Source organism: Hevea brasiliensis, chromosome 5 (genome assembly GCF_030052815.1).
Source record: "Hevea brasiliensis isolate MT/VB/25A 57/8 chromosome 5, ASM3005281v1, whole genome shotgun sequence".
NCBI classification, from domain to species: Eukaryota; Viridiplantae; Streptophyta; class Magnoliopsida; order Malpighiales; family Euphorbiaceae; genus Hevea; species Hevea brasiliensis.
Window position 1 is genome coordinate 53,066,146 of NC_079497.1, and position 23,344 is coordinate 53,089,489.

Sequence of the window (23,344 nt, forward strand, 5' to 3'; positions counted from 1 at the left end):
ATAGTGCTTTTATAATCATCCAAGAAACCTGCTCGGTCGCTATCTAAATAGCCAATAAGAGCTGCATTTTCAACCTTTATACAAGTAATTCCATAATTTGCAGTTCCTTTGAAGCACCTAAGAACCCTTTTTGCTGCACAAAGTGTTTTTGACTTGATGACTGCATGTACCTTGATAATAAACTTGCAGCAAATATTAAGTCTGGCCTAGTTGATGTATATAAGAGACTGCCATCCAAGCTTTTGTAGATAATAGCATCAAGGTTGTCAAACTAGCTTCTTCAACCTACAATCAGTGAAGGGGTTATAAAATTGTATCGTAAAATCGAATCATAAAATCGTAAAATTTTACAACCTACTTAAAAAATTTTTAGGAAAATATATTCATATTTATATAAATATATAAATAAACTTTCATGTAGATAATAGCATCAAGGTTGTCAAACTAGGTTTTTCAACCTACAATCAGTGAAGGAGTTATAAAATTGTATCGTAAAATCGAATCATAAAATCGTAAAATTTTACAACCTACTTAAAAAATTTTTAGGAAAATATATTCATATTTATATAAATATATAAATAAACTTTCATACATATTTAACTATAAGAAGTCATAAAATTTTTTTTTGATATATTGTTAAGTTTTATATTCAAATTATTTTAATTTTAAATGAAATATTTTCTCCACCAAGTAATCAATATTATAATAATTAAAATTATACACACACACATATATATATATATATATATAATTCTAAGTTTCAGCTTTGAAAACATGTAAATACAAATAATAAAAATATTTGATGAATAATATATAGATTATATCACATATACATTTATCATAATTGAAAGATAAAAAAAATTGTTAAAAAATAATAGGAAAAAAACATACAATATATACATGATAATTGTATAGCAAAAATAATAGTTATTACTATACTTAAAAACTTAAAATATCTAGAAATGATTGTAAAATAAACAAATGACAATGATTTTGATAAATTAAAAAGAAATATTTTAAAATTTAAAATTATAAATATATAAAATCCTAAAGTCGTATAATCATAAACTTGTAAAATCGTGTAATTTTTTATCTGATTTTACTATTTAAAATTGCGATTTCCCTCAATTTTACTTGATTTTGATTTTACATACGTTTTGACTCGTTTTAGTGATTTTAACTTCCAAAATCTTATGAGTTAACTCGCGAAATTAACAACTATGAATAGCATCAACCTTAGGCTTACCATTATCCCTTTCCAACTTCTCATTTGCACTATTGGAATAGCTAACTGATTTGCATCTCTTAACTTGAACTTCTTCAATAAATATTGTAACACTCTCACTGTAGCAATTTCGTACATTATATTGTTCCAGTGACCAGTGTCGGTCCGGACAGTTAGACCGTCTAGAAAAATATTTAAATTAAAGTTAGAAACCATAATTAACTCAAATATTAATAAGAAAAATTTAGAAAAAATTTTAGAAATAAAATACAACCAAGTTAAATGAGCCGGTGCCCTAGCGATGGGTAACCCAGTGGGAAGTTGCGATTTTCGCAACTAGGAGCCCTAAACCCTGGAGAAATTTCATAAAATAATTTTTAGGACTCCAGAGAAGAATCATTGAGGTTTTTATGGCATTAGAATGCCAAGAAAATACTTAGAAAAATTTTTCAATCGGTACAGACAATTTTAGTCTGTTAAGCCAAACAGAGGACAACTTGGTCATTTCGTCTTTAGAGATGATTTTTGGCCGATTTGTCCAGTTAATTAAATAATTATTATGACATAAAATATGAATAAATATTGCTAAAAATTGAATTGGAAATGAGTAGAAAAGAAAAGGAAAGAAAAATAAAAGAAATTAGGAATTATGACATCATATGATGTTTTTAAACACTCTTCACCCAATCACAAATTGACAAGCCTCTTAAAAGGGATAAAAACTAAATAAAAAAGAGACAAAATGAAAAACCAATCTGCACTTGTCTTCCCCAATCAGCCGTAATAAGAGAAAAAGAGAAAGAGAGAAGAGAGAAACCTCCATTGGAGCACACTTCAAGCTTGTGTTCTATCCTCAAAACCACCTCAAAACCCTAGCTTCCCTTCACAAAAATTCATCCTCACATCTAGAGCAAGTTTTGGACAGCAAAAGGAAAGGAAGAAAGTGAAGTTTTGAAGTCTTAGAAGTGACTCCATTCAAGGTTAGTGCTAAATCTCTTACTTTTCTCCTTATATTTTTTATTTGAATTTTGAGTTAAGTTAGAAAATGGAGAAAATTTAAAGAAAATATGCATGTTAGGAACATTCTAATTTTTGACAGCCATGGGGAAGGTTGAGAATTGTTGATTTGATTGAATTAAGTTGCTTGGGAATGATATTTGATAACTATATTAGAGTTAGATGTTGATTTGTGTATGTTACATGAAGTGATGGATTGTTAGGGTTAGGGTTTGTGATGAATTGAGGGTTATTGTATTTTAATGTTAAGTGGAGTTTTAATGGTCAATTAGTGACCATTTGGCTAAGTATAATGAGGAATTGAAGTGAATTGTGCCATGAGAATTGAGGTTGGGTGTGCTGCCTTGAGTGCCCTGCAGGTGTGGATGTGAGTCTAGCATGTTTGGGCTGTTATAACTTGAGTTGTATAGGTTCAATTGATTCCAGACCAATTGAACATGAAACTAGACACATAATGGCACAACTTTGGTGAAGAAACCTTGCTTAGAAAACCAAAACAAGTTGACCTAAAAATTACCCTAATCCGGTGACCAATAGGCTATCCCTAGAAAATGACCAAATGAATAGTGTTTGTTTAAATGGTCATAACTCAGTGTAGGCAAGTTCAATTGATCTGAAATTTTACTAGTAGAAAGCTGAGACATAGCCCTACAACTTTTATGAAGAACACAAATCCAAATTCTGACCATAGCCTAGTTAAATTGCTAACCAAACTTAGGTCACCAAATCTGGCAGAACCAATTTGCCTAGAAATTCTAGGTACAGGTGAATCCGGCCAGTTATGGTAAAATGACCATAACTTAAGCTACAAAACTCCAAATGGAGTGATTCAAAAAAGCAAATGTAACTAGACACAATAAAGAACAACTTTCATGAAGACAATTTTATCAAATTCCTACTGTACAAATGACCAATGGAACAGTAAACCTAAGGTATGAAATCTGAAAATTTTGAATAACATAAGATAAGCTTTGAAATGGTATTGGAAATCAATACCAACGAAAATAAAATGCAAAATGTGGTATCTTGGTGAACTTAGGTTCAATAAATTTATTATGTATTAAAAAGTCAACAATTTGAGTGAATAGTAATATAAAGACACAAAGTGTAAGAACTATATTGTTAAAGGGAAATTAAGGCCATAATTTGAAATCCATGAAATGTTCATGGATTGCTTGAAACATGAAAAGTAAGTCACCTAATTGATGTGAATAGGTAGTTAGGGCTTATATGCCCATCATGTATAAATGAGAAAGGAAAAATATTTTGAATACAATGGTGCATGTGAACCATTGTTTTGAATTGTGATCAATATAAATAACATAATGAATGAATAAATGAACCATATTAATGTATGAATGAGACATTAGTTCTTATTATTATAGAAAGGAAAAGTACTTTGAGTACAATGATATAAAAGGATAATTGATGTGAATTGTGATCATATATATAATCAAATGAATGTATACATTATAATTGAAAATTATTATGAAATAATGAAGTCATAAAACACAATATATTAATATTTAATGATATTATGTGCCCTTGTATTGCCTAGATATGTGTGTCAGATTGGATAGTTTGGCATGCCAATAGGGTATTGTTTTAGCAGTACTGCGAAAGACTTTATGCCTGTATTCATGGCTTTATGCCCGTATTCATGGCTTTATGCCCGCACTCATGGCTTAATGCCCGATTATGTGATATCATGGCTTTTTAGCCACACTGACTGCATACGTGGTTGATGTTCTGCGTCCCATGGTATGACGGCCTGAGGCACCGCGGTGTCCAGTGCCAACGGCCCATTATCCAGTTTAGTCAGCCTGCCATAGGTTACTTGGGCAGTTTAATTTATTAAAATAAGTTACGATTATTAGTGTCACACCCTACCTGTAACACCCTCCCCGTAGCAACTCCGTACAGTCTACTGTTCCGGTGGCCGGTGTCAGTCCAGATAGCTAGAACGTCCGGAAAAATATTTAAACTAAAGTCAAGAACCAAAATTAACTCAAATATTAATAAGAAAAGTTTAGGAAAAATTTTAGAAATAAAATACAACCAAGTCAAATGAGCCGGTGCCCAAGCGATGGGTAACCAGAGGTAAGTTGCGGTTCTCGCAACGAGGAGCCCTAGACCCGGAAAAAAATTCATAAAATAATTTTTGGGACTCCAGAGAAGGGTTATTGAGGTTCCTATGGCATTAGAATGCCAAGAAAATACCTAGAAAAATTTTTCAATCGATACAGACAATTTTGACCCGTTAAGCCAAACTGAGGGCATTTTGGTCATTTCGCCTTCAGAGGTTATTTTTGGCCGACTTGTCCAGTTAAGTAAATAATTATTATGACATAAAATATGAATTAATATTGATAAAAAATTAATTGAAAGTGAGTAGAGAAGAAGAGAAAAGAAAATACAATAAAATGTCAATTATGACATATTATGAGGTCATTTAAAATTGTCCACCAATCACAATTAAGTAACCATCAAATTAACTAATAAAAAGAGTCAAAAGAGACCAAAGAATTAAAAAGCAAACAGCAGCCCTTCTTCTCCTTCAAAAACGTTTTTCACCTCCTCCCTCACTCCTCCATTAACAAACTTTCTAAAGCTTCAATTTCTATGCTTTCCTCACCCCAAAACCCTAAGTCCCTTCACTAAAAACTTGTCTCTACCTCTTGGGAAGTGTTTGGCAGCCTAGAAAGGGAAAGAAAGTGAAGATTAACTTGGGAAAATTCTGCCCTACAAGAGGTTAGTGCACATATATACTTAAAACTCTTTAATCCCATGCTAGAGACTTGAAACAAGTATGAATTTGTAACTTAAATGAATAAAAGTTATGTGTATGTCCACCATGATTTTGGAATCCCTAAAGAACGATCATGATTGAGTGTCTTGATGGACTTAGAGTGAACTAGAGAGTATGTTTAAATATATATATATATATATATATATATATATATATATATATATATATATATATATATATATATATATATATATATATATATATATATATATATATATGTAAGGAATGAAAGTGATTAATTAAGGTAGTTGTGAAAATTTATAATGGAAATTAGGGTTTTGAGGTGTGAAACTTGGATTTAGCTTATGAAATTGTGAAAGAACATTATAAGGGTCAATTAGTGACCATTTTAGGTAAGTTGACCATAATTTGGACTGAAATGTAGCATGGCAAAGGGAATGAGTAGGCTGCCTTGTAAGTGCAAAGCAGGTGACAAATTTCAGTCCACTTAGACAGCCATAACTTTGGCTGTGTAGGTCCAATTGGTGTTTGGCCAATTCGACATGAAACTAGGCTTATAATGGCACATTTTTGCTGAAGAAACCATGCCCAAAAGACCAAATCAAGAGACCAAAAGTTGGCCCCAATCCGGATACCTTGCAACAACACCTACAGAAATGACCAAATGAACAGTAACTGTTCATTTGGCCATAACTCACTGTAGATATGGTCAATTGACCTGAAATTTTTACAGTAACAAGATATGATATAGACAAAAAACTTTCATGAAGAAACCTACCCCAAATTATGCCATTAACCCATTCAAATTATTGAACAAAGTTGAGTTATCAAACCTGCAACTCTGCAGATTTACATTTGAACAGTAATGTTTGGATAGCTATAACTCTCTCTAGAAAACTCGGATTTAGGCGATTCTTGAACCGATGGAAACCTAAGGCATGGTAGAACATTTCATATGAAGAAAGTTAGACCAAATTATGAACTTAACTTGGTCAAATTACTAACCAAAGTTGGACCAAAATCTGCCAAAACCCAAAATTTCAGCAGAACGACTGCAGTGAACAGTAAACTTATTTTGGCCATAACTTGAGTTACAAAACTCCAAATGGAGTAATTCAAAAAAAGAAATTCAACTAGACAAAATAAGGAACAACTTTCATGTTTACCATTTCCTCAAATTCCCACTATAACAGTGCTTAATGGAATAGTAAAATTAAGCTTCAAAAACTGAAAATTTTGTTTCCCTTGGTTTAAGCCTAGAAATGGTAATGGTGATCACTTCCAACAAGTTTTAAATGAAAAATGTGGTATGTTTGAAGTGCCAAAGTCAATGTACCTACTTTCTATCCAAAAGTCAACATTTTTGTTGACCAATGAGGTGAATAGTGACACCAAAACTTGAAATTCAAAATTTGAAAAATTTAAAAGTATCAAATGCCCTAGTATACCTAACTAGATTGGTTTGGATAGTTTGGCATGCCAATAGGGTATTGTTTTAGCAGTACTGCGAAAGGCTTTATGCCTGTGTTCATGGCTTTATGCCCGTATTCATGGCTTTTATGCCCGTATTCATGGCTTTTATGCCCGATTATGTGATATCATAGCTTTTTAGCCATCTTGTTGCATACATGGTTGGCGTTCTGCGTCCCATGGTATGACGACGAGGCACCGGTGTCGGTGCCAACGACCCGTTATCTAGTCGATCGTCCAAAGATAGGTTACTTGGGCATGGAAAAGTATAACTGTGATTGAACTGATAATTAAAGAAAATACGAAAATTAAGTATCAGGAATGATTACAAAAATACAAAGAAGCTCAAGATCATGAAGAAAATAATTAACGAAATGCATGAAGAAGTTAATATCATAAAACATGATTAGCCCTCGACTAAACAATAAGTTAGTAATTATTCATTTCTTATGAACACAATAACAAGGAAATTATTATTTTTATTTGCATATTATATTTTCTTGTATTATTGGCACCACTAAGCTTTATGCTTAGCGCGTCGCTTTTGCAACACGTAGGTACTGAAGATTTGGACAGAGGGCCCAGTAGACCACAGATTCGGTAAGGCAGTTCACGATTACGCATAGTGTCCGTGTCACCTCACCATCCACGAAGCATTGGTAGGACACTAGGTCCCATTTTGTATTTTGAGGTTTTTGTAAATTTTGTAATTAAACTCTTATTTTATCATGTGTATTTGAAACAAATGTAATATAATTTTGTATTAATGTAAGTACTTGTAAATTGTGATTATAAATCACATGTGAGAATTTATTTATGATTTGAGTCTAATGATGATGTGAAATGAATGAATGACAAATAGAGGAATTGTTAAGAAAATTGTGTTTGTGAAAGGAAAAGTGAATACATAACTGTGACTTGTACATGATTATCACATGAGATGAATGATTGCGAAATGAATGGTGAAAAATGTTGAGATTTTGATATTGAAGTTTGAGAGTGATGAGATGATTGAATATGATCATAGGAAGTGTTTTTTTCACAGGTTCCGAAGAACTGTTTTCTCTATTTTTAGCCGGTACTCTGCCGGATTTTCTATAAAATTCTCGGAACCTCAAATAAATTATAATTTCGATAAATGGCTTAAATAAATTATATTTCACAAGTTATATTCAAAACTACGATAAAAATGAATTAAGATAAAATAGAGTGTTCGGCACACTGAGTGGCATAACTTGCTCGGCTACACTGTAGTCGGGTAAGGGGTGTCACATTTAGTGGTATCAGAGCACGGTTTAGGCGTTTCTGGGCCTAGATTGAGTCCATACCATGCATTGCATTTGTAAGAGTCGAGGTGACACTAATGCAGATCTGTTTGTCTTTCTTATTTTGAATAGGATATGGACCCTTTATCACAGAGAGCAGTCGAGGAGGAAGTGGAGAGTCATGCTCCACCTGTAGCAGCTGAGACTAGGGGTAGGGGAGAACCTACTCCACCAGCTCAAGCAGAGCCTGCTCAGCCTCCACAGGCCATGTTCCAGCAAATGGCCGATTTCTTTAGACAAATGGCCGGAGTAATGCCAGCACCACCACCACCACCCGGCTCACAGTAAATCACACTGGAAAGGCTAAGAAAGTTTGGAGCGGTGGACTTCTATGGCAAGAGAGAAGATGATTCATTGCGGTAGAAAATTGGTTGAACAGAACGGGCAGAGTTCTAAAACAACTCCACTGCACTACAGAGCAAAACTTGGAATCTGCTGTATCTCTGCTGCAAGACGATGCATATGAATGGTGGGACACTGTGTCCAGTGAAGTACAGCAGGAAATAGTAACTTGGGATTTCTTCCTCTCTGAATTCAAGAAGAAATATGTGGGTACTGTATACCTAGAAGAGAGAAGAAGAGAGTTTATTAACCTGAGGCAGAGACAGTTGTCAGTGGCCGAGTATGAGAAGGAATTTGTAAGATTGAGCCGCTATGGAAGGGAGATAGTCCCTAATGAAGCTGAAAGGTGTAAGAGATTTGAAGAGGGATTAAATGATAATATAAAGATCATGATCACTGCCTTGGGGATCACAGACTTCGCCAAGTTAGTGGAAGCTGCATTAAAAGTGGAGAAAGTGAGAATAAATGAATAAAATAGGAAAGATAGGCAGGGTAAGAGGGAATTTGGACCAGGACAGTTAAGTATACCAACTGATAGTAAGAAGTTTAAGGGTTCTAGTTCACAAGATCAGACACAGGGCCACAGAGGCCAGATTGGAATATCTATAGCTAGTTCCCCGGGCACAATAACAAGGGGATCAACCCTAGTGCCTGAATGTATGCATTGTGGTAGAAGACACAGAGGGGAGTGTCAATTGTTAACTGGAGAGTGTTTCAAGTGTGGGGCTACGGATCATTTCATAAGAGATTGCCCTCAGAGGAGTGGTTCAATAGCTCCGGTACAAGTTGATAGACCTTCCCCTGTAGTTCAAAGGGGTAAAAGATCGGGTAGAGCAGAAATGGCTGACATTTCACAGAAGATTGTTTCTGAGACCGTTGAAAAGCCCTAAGTCAGGGTGGCACCACAAGTATATGCAATGGAAGCTCAGGAAGAGCCAAACCCAGACACTGATGAGGCAATACAAGGAAGTGAAGAAACAAGGAGGTAGTAACTCCCCGATTACTTAAGTCAGGTAAATTTCGAGGACGAAATTTAAATAAGAGGGGAAGAGTTGTAACACCCTCCCCGTAGCAACTCCGTCTGATTCTTTATTCGGTGGCGGTGTCGGTCCGGACAGCTAGAACGTCCGGAAAAATATTTAAACTAAAGTCAAGAACCAAAATTAACTCAAATATTAATAAGAAAAATTTAGGAAAAATTTTAGAAATAAAATACAACCAAGTCAAATGAGCCGGTGCCTAAGCGATGGGTAACCAGAGGTAAGTTGCGATTCTCGCAACGAGAGCCCTAGACCCGGAAAAAAATTCATAAAATAATTTTTGGGACTCCAGAGAAGGGTTATTGAGGTTCCTATGGCATTAGAATGCCAAGAAAATACCTAGAAAAATACCTCCAATAAATTTGTACAACACAATAGATTTCTCAACATTATCAATTCAGTTCAACAATCAATTTTCCAGTGTTTCCAAAAGCTGAGATAAGGTAAATATACCACAATATTTTTACAAGCCGAAATAATTTACAATTTTAGTTTACAACTGCTCAAGACTAAGTACAATATATATATATACAGTGCACATACATCACAATAAAAACTACACAATATGGTATACCTGATATACCCGATGAAATCTCAAAATGTGGTACAAGCAGCCTACTCTACTGCTCTGTCCGTCTGTCTACCTGCGACAGCAATGAAAAAGCTATCGCTGAGTAAAATTTACTCAGTGGTGCATAATAACAATTTAAAATGCGGTATGTAAAACTTTTGTTGACAATTTATAATCCAAACAATTCACAATTTTTCAAAGCTCATATAACACAAATTTGATCAAACAATTGAATAACACAGTGTTGCCAATCAATAATACAATTTAGGTCATGACACAAAATTTTTCCACACATGCCATGTTGTACACCACGACAAGGCACACTCACCCCACTAATCGAAATCAATGAGGGAGGAAGCGAGCTAGATAATGAGAACTCATCCACACTCACCTCAGATGGACAAGTCAAAGAGGGAGGAATATAATCACACTCACCCCATAAATGGAGGAGGAAAATAGTCACACTCACCCCATATATGGAGGAGAAAAATAGTAATATTGTCATGCCAAGTGTGGATCAAAACAATTCTAAATCACGATATTTAATTATAAACTAGTTGTGCACAAATCATATTTTATCTCAAAATTTCCATTTGCAAAGTAGGCAACACAATAATTTCCAAATAAAATTCCCAAAGCCAAAACAATCAAATATTATTCATAACTCATTTCTCCAAATAAATTTTCTAGTAAAAACAGTGAATATAAAAAGTATTGTGCACAGACACAATTTGAAACTATAATGTTCAATTAAATTTTTAAGTAGAAAATGAGAAATCAAAATTATTGTGCACAAACCTTTGATATATGGCTCTTGGCCCTGACTCAATGTTCCTTAAGCTTCTAAATATATTTTCAACTGAAACACACAATTTAAAGTATTTCAGTACTTAATGAATTTATTTCTAACAATAAAATCCAATATTTAAATTTTATTAGTACTATTCCCTTCAATTCATTTCTTTAGTCAATCTATAATGTTGACCCTTGATGCACTCTAAGTGAGTCAATTCCAATGTTACCAATATGTCACATTTTATATGTAACACCCCTAAGTTCGGTAGTGCGTTCTACTGTTCCGGTGACCAGTGTTGTCCGGACAGCTAGGATACCTAGAACTACACTTCGATATGAGTGAGAAGACATAAAATAATGAAATACAAGAAAAGAAAATACAAGAAAAACAAAGGAAAAATAATAGCAAAGAAATGTGATCAAGTTAAGCGAGCCGGGAATCCTAGCGATGGGTGACCGCACCGGGAAGTCACGGCGTGGACCGTTGACTAGCCCTGGACTGCGGGGAACCCTGGAAAACATTTTTAGGACTTAAATAGACCCTTATTGAAGAATAAATATCATTAGAAAGATCAAAGAAAAATTAAATAATTAGTACAAAGAAAAGTGAGAAATCGAAAAACAGACAAAACCCGATTATTCAGAAAAGTCGGAATGCAACTGAACAGGGGCATTATGGTCATTTGACATCCCGAATTGTCTTTTGACCTAAATGTCCATTAAAAATAAATAATATTACACTTAGAAAATAAAATGAAAAATTAAATTGGGGGTACCGAATACAAATAACCAAAAATGGAGTGAAAAATGTGTAAATAATACATTTAGGCTTATTATATGATTAAATGGAGTGAGTGGGCCACTAAAGGAATAAATTAAACACAAAATGAGGCTGATGTAAGTCCACTATATCCAGCAGCAACTTCATCTTCTTCATTTATCATCCAAGCCGAATGGAAGGAGGAGAGAAAACCTCCATTTCCATTTTCATGCAAGCTCCATCAACCCCTCCATTTCAACTCCAATCTCTTAGGTTCCTTCATGAAAAATTGTCTACACATCACAAGGAAGGGTTTGATACTAAAATCAAGAAGTTTGGTGAAGGTTTAACAAGTCCCAACCATAAGGTAAGTTAGCATTTTTGAAGATTTCTTTGTTAAACTTTGTGTACATGTTATGGGTGTTGGTTTTGTGAAGGAAATTTTTAAGTTTGAAGAGTTATTGAGATATCCATTTTTGGGCAGCCATGTATTCATGTATTGATGAAGTATTTGTACATATAATTGATGAGAATTATGTTGGTTATGGTGATTTAATATCCTAGTAAAATATTTCATATGTATAAGGTGATTTTTGCACTTGGATGAAAATTGATGATTGTAGGACACTTTGGTATTGAGGAAGAATTTCGGCAGCTTGGGGATTCTTGAATAAATGTGTGTGTTCATGAAGGTGGTGGCAGAATATTGACATATAAGTTTGATGGATATGTATATAGATTGATATTGTAAAGTGTATGTAAGATTTGTAATGGTTAGGTGTGTATGTGATTGTACTTAGAACTTGTAAATGTGAATTGTATTTGGGGTGTTGAGGATAATTGTAATCTGCCCAAAGTGATGATAATGTAAAGTGGAATATGGTTTTGGTAATGAACCAAAACAGAAATGGTAAGGGGAAGTGCACATATAGTAATGAAGTGTGTAATTGATGTATGTTAAGTAAGGTAGTTAAGGGCAGTGTACATTTTAGCCAATAAGTTTAAATGTGTAACCTCAATTGGTATGAGACCAATTGGAGGTGAAACTAGGCACAAAATGTGCCAACTTTCATTGAGAAAACATACCAAATTCTGCTTGCAAGGTGACCTAAGAAAATGACCAATTCGGATTAGGTGCAATTAGGACCTGAAAAATGACCAATTGGGCAGCAGTGAGTGTTTAGACCATAACTCACTCAAAACAGGTCCAATTGACCTAAAATTTTAACCATGAATAGTTAAGACCCATACCTACAAGTCGTATGAAGACACCAAAGCCCATAAATGACCATAAGCAAGTCAAACAACTTGCACAAGTTCGGGTCCAAAAACTGGCCGAACCAGAGTTGATCAAATTGACCTAAAATGGACCTAATTTGATGCCATTTGACCAGCAATAGTATAATGACCATAACTCGGTCTACTTAACTCGGAATGACCTAAAATTTTGCACCGCTGTCCATAAGACATAGATCTACAAGTTTGTAGTTTTGACCGAAACCCGAAAACCTAGGGAACTAGGCCGTCCGGCTAGGTCAAACTAGTATCCCGGAATCCAGCAAGTTGCATTAAAATGCACTAAACAAGGAAATGAGTTTGGTAAAACGTACCAACCCTAAAACCCTATCAAATGTGACATATTAATGACACTAAAACCTAATTTACCTAAAACGCATCGAGGGTCAGTATATTAGGTGATTGAGCAAATAATAGCCTTCAGTGAATTAATTATCGAACATTATCGTTAGAGGCAAATTAATTTAGCACTGAAACACTTCAAATTGTGTTTCTCAGTTACTAAAGACTCAGGGAAAGGGAAGGAAACACTGAGTCCAGACCAGGGAGACAGTCATCAGAGGTTTGTGCACAACTAGTTTTCAACTGATTTTACTCTGAATAAGATTTCATATGATTAATTGTATGTTATTGATTTAAATTGTGTTTGTGCACAACAACTATTTCTTTTGAATTATTTTCAATTGAAATAAATATTGACTATTTGTATATTATTGTTTTAAATTGTGGAAATGGGTTTGAATGGATATTTATTGCTTGAAAAGTATTGTAAATGATTTGATGGATGCTATTGATTGAAAAGCACTGTAAATGGTTTTTGTGGAAATTAAAGATAATTATGAATTGTGTTGCCATTTTGTGAATGAAATTATAAATTTGGAAATTTATTGGATTCTCATGAATCATTTGAATAAAATGTTTGGAATTGATTTTGTGTTCACACTTAGCATGACAGTATGATATCATTCCTTCTCCATTTATGGAGTCGTGATCATTTATTTTTCTCCCTCTTTGGTTTACCAGTTGAGGTGATCGGATGAGTACTCATTATATAACTAGCTTCCTTCCTCATTGATTTCGATTAGTGGGGTTGTGATTGCTTTGTCGTGGTGTACAACGTGGCATTGATCGGAAATTTGTGTCATGGCTTAAGTTGTGAATGAATTGGCAACACTGTATTCTTAACTTATTCGACTAAATTTTGTTGTTATGCGATTTGATAATTTGTGAAATGGAGTTAAATTCTTATTGACATTTACTGTCTTTCGAATTTAACTATGTTTTGATTATTGAGATTTATTGTGAGATTGTGAAATGAATTTAAACTCTTATTGACATATACTGTCTTTTGAATTCAACCATGATCTGACTTACTGAAATTTATTGTGATATTGAGAAATGGAGTTTAAATTCTGGTTGACAATTATTGTCTTGAAATTAACTATGGTTTTAAGTATCCACTATTTATTTGAATTATGGATTGTAATTTAAATTGTATTTGGTTAATGTTGTGCACCACTGAGACATTGTCTCAGCGATAGCTTTTTATTGCTGTCGCAGGTAGACAGACAGACAGTCTGTGAGACTAGGTCGCTAGTACCTCCAAAGAAGAGACTACCGGGTATAATGAGTATACCAATATTTTGTATTTTGTAATGTAATGTATGTTCACTGTATGTACATATTATTGTTGGTTTTGAGCAGTTGTAAATTCAAATTGTACCTTGAAGTTGTAAATTAATTATGAGTTATTTGACTTGTAAAAATTGTATTATATTTCCTTATCTTAGACTTTGAAAAATTTCTATGGAATTGAGTTGATAGATTTTTGTGTTGAGAAATGTATTGGAGTTGAGATTTAGGAAATTATTGAAGTGTCTTTTTACAGGTTTTCTGAAGAACTATTTTATCCAAAATACAGATGGCACTCTGCCAAAATTTTTACAGAAATTCCAAATAAATCAAATGAGTTAATTGTTTCACTTCAGTTCACCAAAGTTTTTAACACCTGTAAATAGTGCTCACCACTGTAAAAGAAGTAAGAGAAGTTTTTAAAATCCCTTGTAGTGTATTTAATGAGTTATCAGTAGACGGAGTTGGTAATTCATTAAGTATACTATAGGATCATGTTATGCCTTACAGAGGGGTAAGGTGTGACATGTTTTAGTGGTATCAGAGCAAAGTTTTTAAATTCTGTTTTCACCTGTTACTTAAATATTCTTTCTTCATAGTACAACTGCTCAATATCATTGTTTGATACATACAGTACATTACATTATAAATATGCACTAACGGGAGGAAATCTCCTTGTGTTATTTGTTTTGGAGATCTAAAATCCTCGCATTGAATATGGAAGAGGGTGATCGTTCAGGCGATCAATCTATTGAGGCTAAGGTGCAAGGGGATGCCCCAGGCCTACATAATGTTAGTGGTTCAAAGCAAGACCCCTGCATCTGCAGATTTCTGCTCGATTCGCTCGTGAGATGGCTACAATGTTCCAACAAATGGCTGGTAATGTACCTACTCAAGTCCCAATACAGACACCAGTGGTACAACCACAATCTCCTGCCAGGCAGTATGATAAATTGATGAAATATGGGGCTACAGAGTTTAAGGGGACAGTAGATCCTCTAGAAGCTGAACAATGGTTAGAGAGGATTGATAGGGTATTCAAGAAGCTGCATTGCATAGAGGAGCTCAGATTCAAATACTCTGTATCTTTGCTACAGGGGGATGCTTATGACTGGTGGAAAACCATTCCCCACAGTCTGGTAGAACCTGCAGTGTTAACCTGGAATGACTTTCTCAGGGAATTCAGACAGAAATATGTCCCTGATGCTTATGTAGACCAGAAGCTGCAAGAGTTCCTAAGTCTGAAACAGGGGGGCAGATCAGTGGCTGAGTATGAAAGAGAATTTTCCCTCCTTAGCCATTATGCAGTGAGTCTACTCTCTACCAGCAGGGAAAGATGCAAGAGGTTTGAAAATGGCTTGAAGCCCAGTATCAGAGTACAAGTAATCGGCTTCAAACACACTAACTTCTCTGAACTTATTTCTCAAGCCCTAGAGTTGGAAAGAATTGAGTTTGAAGCTGCTCCTGAGAAAAAGAGATCAGAGAAGACAGAGAATGAGGGAAAATCAGAGAACGAGTTCAGTGGTCCCACCGGAAAAGGAAGAACTATGAGGACACAGTGAGGTGGCAAGAAGTCCAGTAGGGGAAGACATTCGGGATGAAACCTCCTCTATCTGGTCAGAGTGATCTGGAGGTTCCTACCATTCCCGCCAATGTGAAAATTGTGGAAGATATCATGGTGGAATATGCTATAAGGCTATTGGAGCTGTTATAAGCTGTGGAGGCACAGGACATTTTGCCAAGGATCGCACCGATGAGTCGCAGAGTTGGACCACCTCATACTACTGCAGAAGGGTCAGTTCAGAGCCCTGTCACCAGAAGTTCACAACAACCCAGCAGAGGTAGAGGCAGGGGTAGAGGTAGCCCAACAGGCAACCAAGGCACGGTAAAACATTCAGAGCAAGACAGTGCTCCGGTCAGAGTCTATGCATTGAGACAGAGGGAAGAGGCCGAGACATCTGACGTTGTGGCTGGTACCTTCTCAACTTTTAACCAAGATGTGTTTGTGTTATTTGATCCGGGTTCTACCCATTCTTGTGTGAGTGCTAGCATCATTGATTGCATTGCTATTCCATGTACAAAAATGGACTTTGAGGTGCTAGTAACAAGTCCGCTAGGACAGGAGGTCAGGGAAATAAATTTTGATACATTAGTGATTAGTCCTTTAGGATAGGGATTGTGATAATAAGTGAAATTAGTTTGGAAGAGTTTATTGGCAAAAAGTATTTCCTGACACACCATAAGTTATAAAGCTAATTGGTGAGCCTATTTAATGTAAAGTAAGAGGACGTAAAAGTAAGTTACAGCAATAGAATTGCTCTAGATGAAGGCAGAGATGTTACTGTTAGTAATTGTTAATGGATATTGTAATCAGAATAAGTTCAGATATCAGTGAATTCAAAAAGGACAAAGGATAGGAAAGTTTGATCTATTGGGATGTATTGTAGTAACTATGCAATGTTCTTGATTGTTTATCTTTGTAAGCGGATTCTGAGACTAACTTGAGATTATTGTGTAGAGCTACGTACTATCTGATAGTACACCTAGATGAGGATAGTTACCAACGGCATCTGTTTTTGTATAGTTATGCCAGGACATAATTTAATTGTTAGAAATAAGTTTGAAAATCCTACTTAGGGATCTAAAACTCAAAAGTTAGAATATCAAAAGGTTATAGTTTGGTACAAAAGAAAGTAAGTTATAAAATATTGACAGATAAAAAGAGTTATGGAAGTAGAGATTTGAACAGTTGATTCATGTATAACAAAGAAATATTACTAATGTGAGGAAGACTATGGACCAGAATGGTCAGAGGACCAATGACTGATGAATGGTTCTAATATGACCTCAAGGGTCATTCATGAAGCAATGTGAACCGAAATATTAGACAACATAATAGTAAGAGGAGATTGGTGTTATCCAAACAAATTAAACGTTGTATTAGATTGTTAAGAGTCTTATACAAATTTGAGGAAAAGAAGATTATACGATCATATAGAAAGGAGAAAATAAACGTATGACTATTGTAAGATGGCTATTGAGTAAAATTTCGTGGACGGAATTTATTTAAGGGGGGGAGAATTGTAACACCCCTAAGTTCGGTAGTGCGTTCTACTATTCCGGTGACCAGTGTTGTCCGGACAGCTAGGATGCCTAGAACTACACTTCGATATGAGTGAGAAGACATAAAATAATGAAATACAAGAAAAGAAAATACAAGAAAAACAAAGAAAAAATAATAGCAAAGAAATGTGATCAAGTTAAGCGAGCCGGGAATCCTAGCGATGGGTGACCGCACCGGGAAGTCACGGCGTAGACCGTTGACTAGCCCTGGACTGCGGGGAACCCTGGAAAACATTTTTAGGACTTAAATAAACCCTTATTGAAGAATAAATATCATTAGAAAGATCAAAGAAAAATTAAATAATTAGTACAAAGAAAAGTGAGAAATCGAAAAACAGACAAAACTCGGTATTACCGAAAAATCGGGAATGCAACCGGAACAGGGGCATTATGGTCATTTGACATCCCGAATTGTCTTTTGACCTAAATTTCCATTAAAAATAAATAATATTACACTTAGAAAATAAAATGAAAAATAAAATTGGGGGTACCTAATACAAATAACCAAAAATGGAGTGAAAAATGTGTAAATAACACATTTAGGCTTATTATATGTTTAAATGGAGTGAGTGGGCCACTAAAGGAATAAATTAAACACAAAATGAGGCTGAGGTAAGTCCACTATATCCAGCAGCAACTTCATCTTCTTCATTTATCATCCAAGCCGAATTAAAGGAGGAGAGAAAACCTCCATTTCCATTTTCATGCAAGCTCCATCAACCCCTCCATTTCAACTCCAATCTCTTAGGTTCCTTCATGAAAAATTGTCTACACATCACAAGGAAGGGTTTGATACTAAAATCAAGAAGTTTGGTGAAGGTTTAACAAGTCCCAACCATAAGGTTAGTTAGCATTTTTGAAGATTTCTTTGTTAAACTTTGTGTACATGTTATGGGTGTTGGTTTTGTGAAGGAAATTTTTAAGTTTGAAGAGTTATTGAGATATCCATTTTTGGGCAGCAATGTATTCATATATTGATGAAGTATTTGTACATATAATTGATGAGAATTATGTTGGTTATGGTGATTTAATATCCTAGTAAAATATTTCATATGTATAAGGTGATTTTTGCACTTGGATGAAAATGGATGATTGTAGGACACTTTGGTATTGAGGAAGAATTTCGGCAGCTTGGGGATTCTTGAATAAATGTGTGTGTTCATGAAGGTGGTGGCAGAATATTGACATAGAAGTTTGATGGATATGTATATAGATTGATATTGTAAAGTGTATATAAGATTTGTAATGGTTAGGTGTGTATGTGATTGTACTTAGAACTTGTAAATGTGAATTATATTTGGGGTGTTGAGGATAATTGTAATCTGCCCAAAGTGATGATAATGTAAAGTGGAATATGGTTTTGGTAATGAACCAAAACAGAAATGGTAAGGGGAAGTGCACATATAGTAATGAGGTGTGTAATTGATGTATGTTAAGTAAGGTAGTTAAGGGCAGTGTACATTTTAGCCAATAAGTTTAAATGTGTAACCTCAATTGGTATGAGACCAATTGGAGGTGAAACTAGGCACAAAATGTGCCAACTTTCATTGAGAAAACATACCAAAATTCTGCTTGCAAGGTGACCTAAGAAAATGACCAGTTCGGATTAGGTGCAATTAGGACCTGTAAAATGACCAATTGGCAGCAGTGAGTGTTTAGGCCATAACTCACTCAAAACAGGTCCAATCGACCTGAAATTTTAACCATGAATAGTTAAGACCCATACCTACAAGTCGTATGAAGACACCAAAGCCCAGAAATGACCATAAGCAAGTCAAACAACTTGCACAAGTTCGGGTCCAAAAACTGGCCGAACCAGAGTTGATCAAATTGACCTAAAATGGACCTAATTTGATGCCATTTGACCAGCAATAGTATAATGACCATAACTCGGTCTACTTAACTCGGAATGACCTAAAATTTTGCACCGCGGTCCATAAGACATAGATCTACAAGTTTGTAGTTTTGACCGAAACCCAAAAATCGAGGGAACTAGGCCGTCCGGCTAGGTCAAACTAGTATCCCGGAATCCAGCAAGTTGCATTAAAATGCACTAAACAAGGAAATGAGTTTGGTAAAACGTACCAACCCTAAAACCCTATCAAATGTGACATATTAATGACACTAAAACCTAATTTACCTAAAACGCATCGAGGGTCGGTATATTAGGTGATTGAGCAAATAATAGCCTTCAGTGAATTAATTATCGAACATTATCGTTAGAGGCAAATTAATTTAGCACTGAAACACTTCAAATTGTGTTTCTCAGTTACTAAAGACTCAGGGAAAGGGAAGGAAACACTGAGTCCAGACCAGGGAGACAGTCATCAGAGGTTTGTGCACAACTAGTTTTCAACTGATTTTACTCTGAATAAGATTTCATATGATTAATTGTATGTTATTGATTTAAATTGTGTTTGTGCACAATAACTATTTCTTTTGAATTATTTTCAATTGAAATAAATATTGACTATTTGTATATTATTGTTTTAAATTGTGGAAATGGGTTTGAATGGATATTTATTGCTTGAAAAGCATTGTAAATGATTTGATGGATGCTATTGATTGAAAAGCACTGTAAATGGTTTTTGTGGAAATTAAAGATAATTATGAATTGTGTTGCCATTTTGTGAATGAAATTATAAATTTGGAAATTTATTGGATTCTCACAAATCATTTGAATAAAATGTTTGGAATTGATTTTGTGTTCACACTTAGCATGACAGTATGATATCATTCCTTCTCCATTTATGGAGTCGTGATCGTTTATTTTTCTCCCTCTCTGGTTTACCAGTTGAGGTGATCGGATGAGTACTCATTATATAGCTAGCTCCCTTCCTCATTGATTTCGATTAGTGGGGTTGTGATTGCTTTGTCGTGGTGTACAACGCGGCATTGATCGGAAATTTGTGTCATGGCTTAAGTTGTGAATGAATTGGCAACACTGTATTCTTAACTTATTCGACTAAATTGTGTTGTTATACGATTTGATAATTTGTGAAATGGAGTTAAATTCTTATTGACATTTACTGTCTTTCGAATTTAACTATGTTTTGATTATTGAGATTTATTGTGAGATTGTGAAATGAATTTAAACTCTTATTGACATATACTGTCTTTTGAATTCAACTATGATCTGACTTACTGAAATTTATTGTGATATTGAGAAATGGAGTTTAAATTCTGGTTGACAATTATTGTCTTGAAATTAACTATGGTTTTAAGTATCCACTATTTATTTGAATTATGGATTGTAATTTAAATTGTATTTGGTTAATGTTGTGCACCACTGAGACATTGTCTCAAATGATAGCTTTATTCTTTGTCGCAGTAGACAGACAGACAGTCTGTGAGACTAGGCTGCTAGTACCTCCAGCAAGAGACTACCGGGTATAATGAGTATACCAATATTTTGTATTTTGTAATGTAATGTATGTTCACTGTATGTACATATTATTGTTGGTTTTGAGCAGTTGTAAATTCAAATTGTACCTTGAAGTTGTAAATTAATTATGAGTTATTTGACTTGTAAAAATTATATTATATTTCCTTATCTCAGACTTTAAAAAATTTCTATGGAATTGAGTTGATAAATTGTTGTGTTGAGAAATGTATTGGAGTTGAGATTTGGGAAATTATTGAAGTGTCTTTTTACAGGTTTTCTGAAGAACTGTTTTATCCAAAATACAGATGGCACTTTGCCAAAATTTTTACAGAAATTCCAAATTAATCAAATGAGTTAATTGTTTCACTTCAGTTCACCAAAGTTTTTAACACTTGTAAATAGTGCTCACCACTGTAAAAGAAGTAAGAGAAGTTTTTAAAATCCCTTATAGTGTATTTAATGAGTTATCAGTAGACGGAGTTGGTAATTCATTAAGTATACTACGGGATCATGTTATGCCTTACAGAGGGGTAGGGTGTGACATTATAGCTCTTTAGTATTGGTATATGTTACCAAATTCATTTTTAAGTGTATTGTATTTTATTGCAATTTACTGGATTTCGGTATACTATTTTAACCTAGCCGGATGACCTAGTTCCCTCGGTTTTCGAGTTTCGGTCCAAACTATAAACTTGTAGGTCTATGTCTTATTGCACGCAGGACAAAATTTCAGGTTATTCTGAGTTGTGTAGACCAAGATATGGTCACTTTACCAATGCTGGATAGAATGCACTAAAATGATAGGCTTAGGTCATTTTTTGGTCACTTTTGGTTCGGCCAGTTTTGGTACCCGAAGTTTTGGTCAATTCCTAGCATTCTAGCTGTCCGGACAGACACTGATCATCGAAATAGTAGAATGCTCTACCGAACATAGGGGTGTTACAATTCTCCCCCCCTTAAAATAAATTTCGTCCGCGAAATTTTACCCAATGGCTGTCTTACAATATTCACACATTTATTTTTTCCTTTCTATATGATCGTATAATCTTATTTCCTCTGAATTTGTGTAAAACTTTTAACAATCTAATATAACATTTACTTTGTTTATATAGCACTAATCTTTTCTTACTATCGTTCCATCTAATTTTTTGATTCATGTTCTCTTTTTGAAAGACCATTGAGGTCATGTTAAAATTATTTATCTAATCATGGGTCCTTTGACCATTCTAGTCAACAATCTTACTGTAACACCCTCCCGGTAACAACTCCGTACATTCTACTGTTTCGGTGACCGGTGTCGGTCCGGACAGCTAGAACGTCCTGAAAAATATTTAAATTTAAGTGAGGGACCAAAATCAACTCAAATCTTAATAAGAAAAATTTAGTAAAAATTTTAGAAATAAAATACAACCAAGTTAAACGAGCCGGTGCCCTAGCGATGGGTAACCCAGAGGGAAGTTGCGGTTCTCGCAACTAGGAGCCTTAGACCCGGGGGAAAAATTATAAAATAATTTTTGGGACTCCAGAGAAGGGTCATTGAGGTTCCCATATCATTAGAATGCCAAGAAAATACCTAGAAAATTTTTTTCAATCGGTACAGACAATTTTGACCCGTTAAGCCAAACGGAGGGCATTTTGGTCATTTCGCCTTCAGAGGTGATTTTTGGCCGACTTGTCCAGTTGAGTAAATAATTAATATGACATAAAATGTGAATAAACATTACTAAAAATTAAATTGAAAATGAGTAGTGGAGGAAAGAAAAGAAAATGAGGAAAAAGGCTATTTATGACATCATGGTGATGTCATTAAAAGCTTCCACCAATCAAAATTAAACAACCCTTTAAATTAACTAATAAAAGAGACAAAAGAGACTAAAGAAAATCAAAAACCTATCAGCCATCTTCAACCTCATTTCCAGCCGCACCACATGGCCAAGAAGACCTCCATTTCTCTTCTTGATTCAAGCTTGAAAAATCTCTCCAATCTTACCTCAAATCCCCTAAGTCCTTTCACTAAAAACTTGTCTATGCCTCTTGGGAAGTGTTTGGCAGCCTAGAAAGTGAAGGAAAGTGAAGTTTTGAGTTGGGAAAAATCTGCCTACAAGAGGTTAGTGCATATTTATACATAAACCTCTTTTAATCCATGATAGTGACTTGAAATAGGTGAGATTTTGTAACTTAAATGAATAAAAGTTGAGTGTATGCACCCCATGGATTTCGGCTGCCCTAAAGAAGGAATAGAATTGGGTGTTTTTGATTGACTTGGAATGAACTACAAATCAAGTTTAAAGTATATAAACATAAGGATATTGATTTAGTTAGTTAACTAGGGCAGTTTGTACAAAACTATGAAATTGAGCTAGGGTTTAGGATAGAAAATTTGACTTGGTTTATGAAATTGTTAAAGAACACTCTAATGGTCAATTAGTGACCATTTGAGGTAAATTAACCATAAATTGGACTGAAATATAGCATGGCAAAGTGAATGAGTATGCTGCCCAATGAGGGCAGCAGGGTGACTGAGATTTCAGTCCACTTGGACTGTCATATCTTTGGCTGTGTTGGTCCAATTGGTGTTTGGCCAATTGGACAT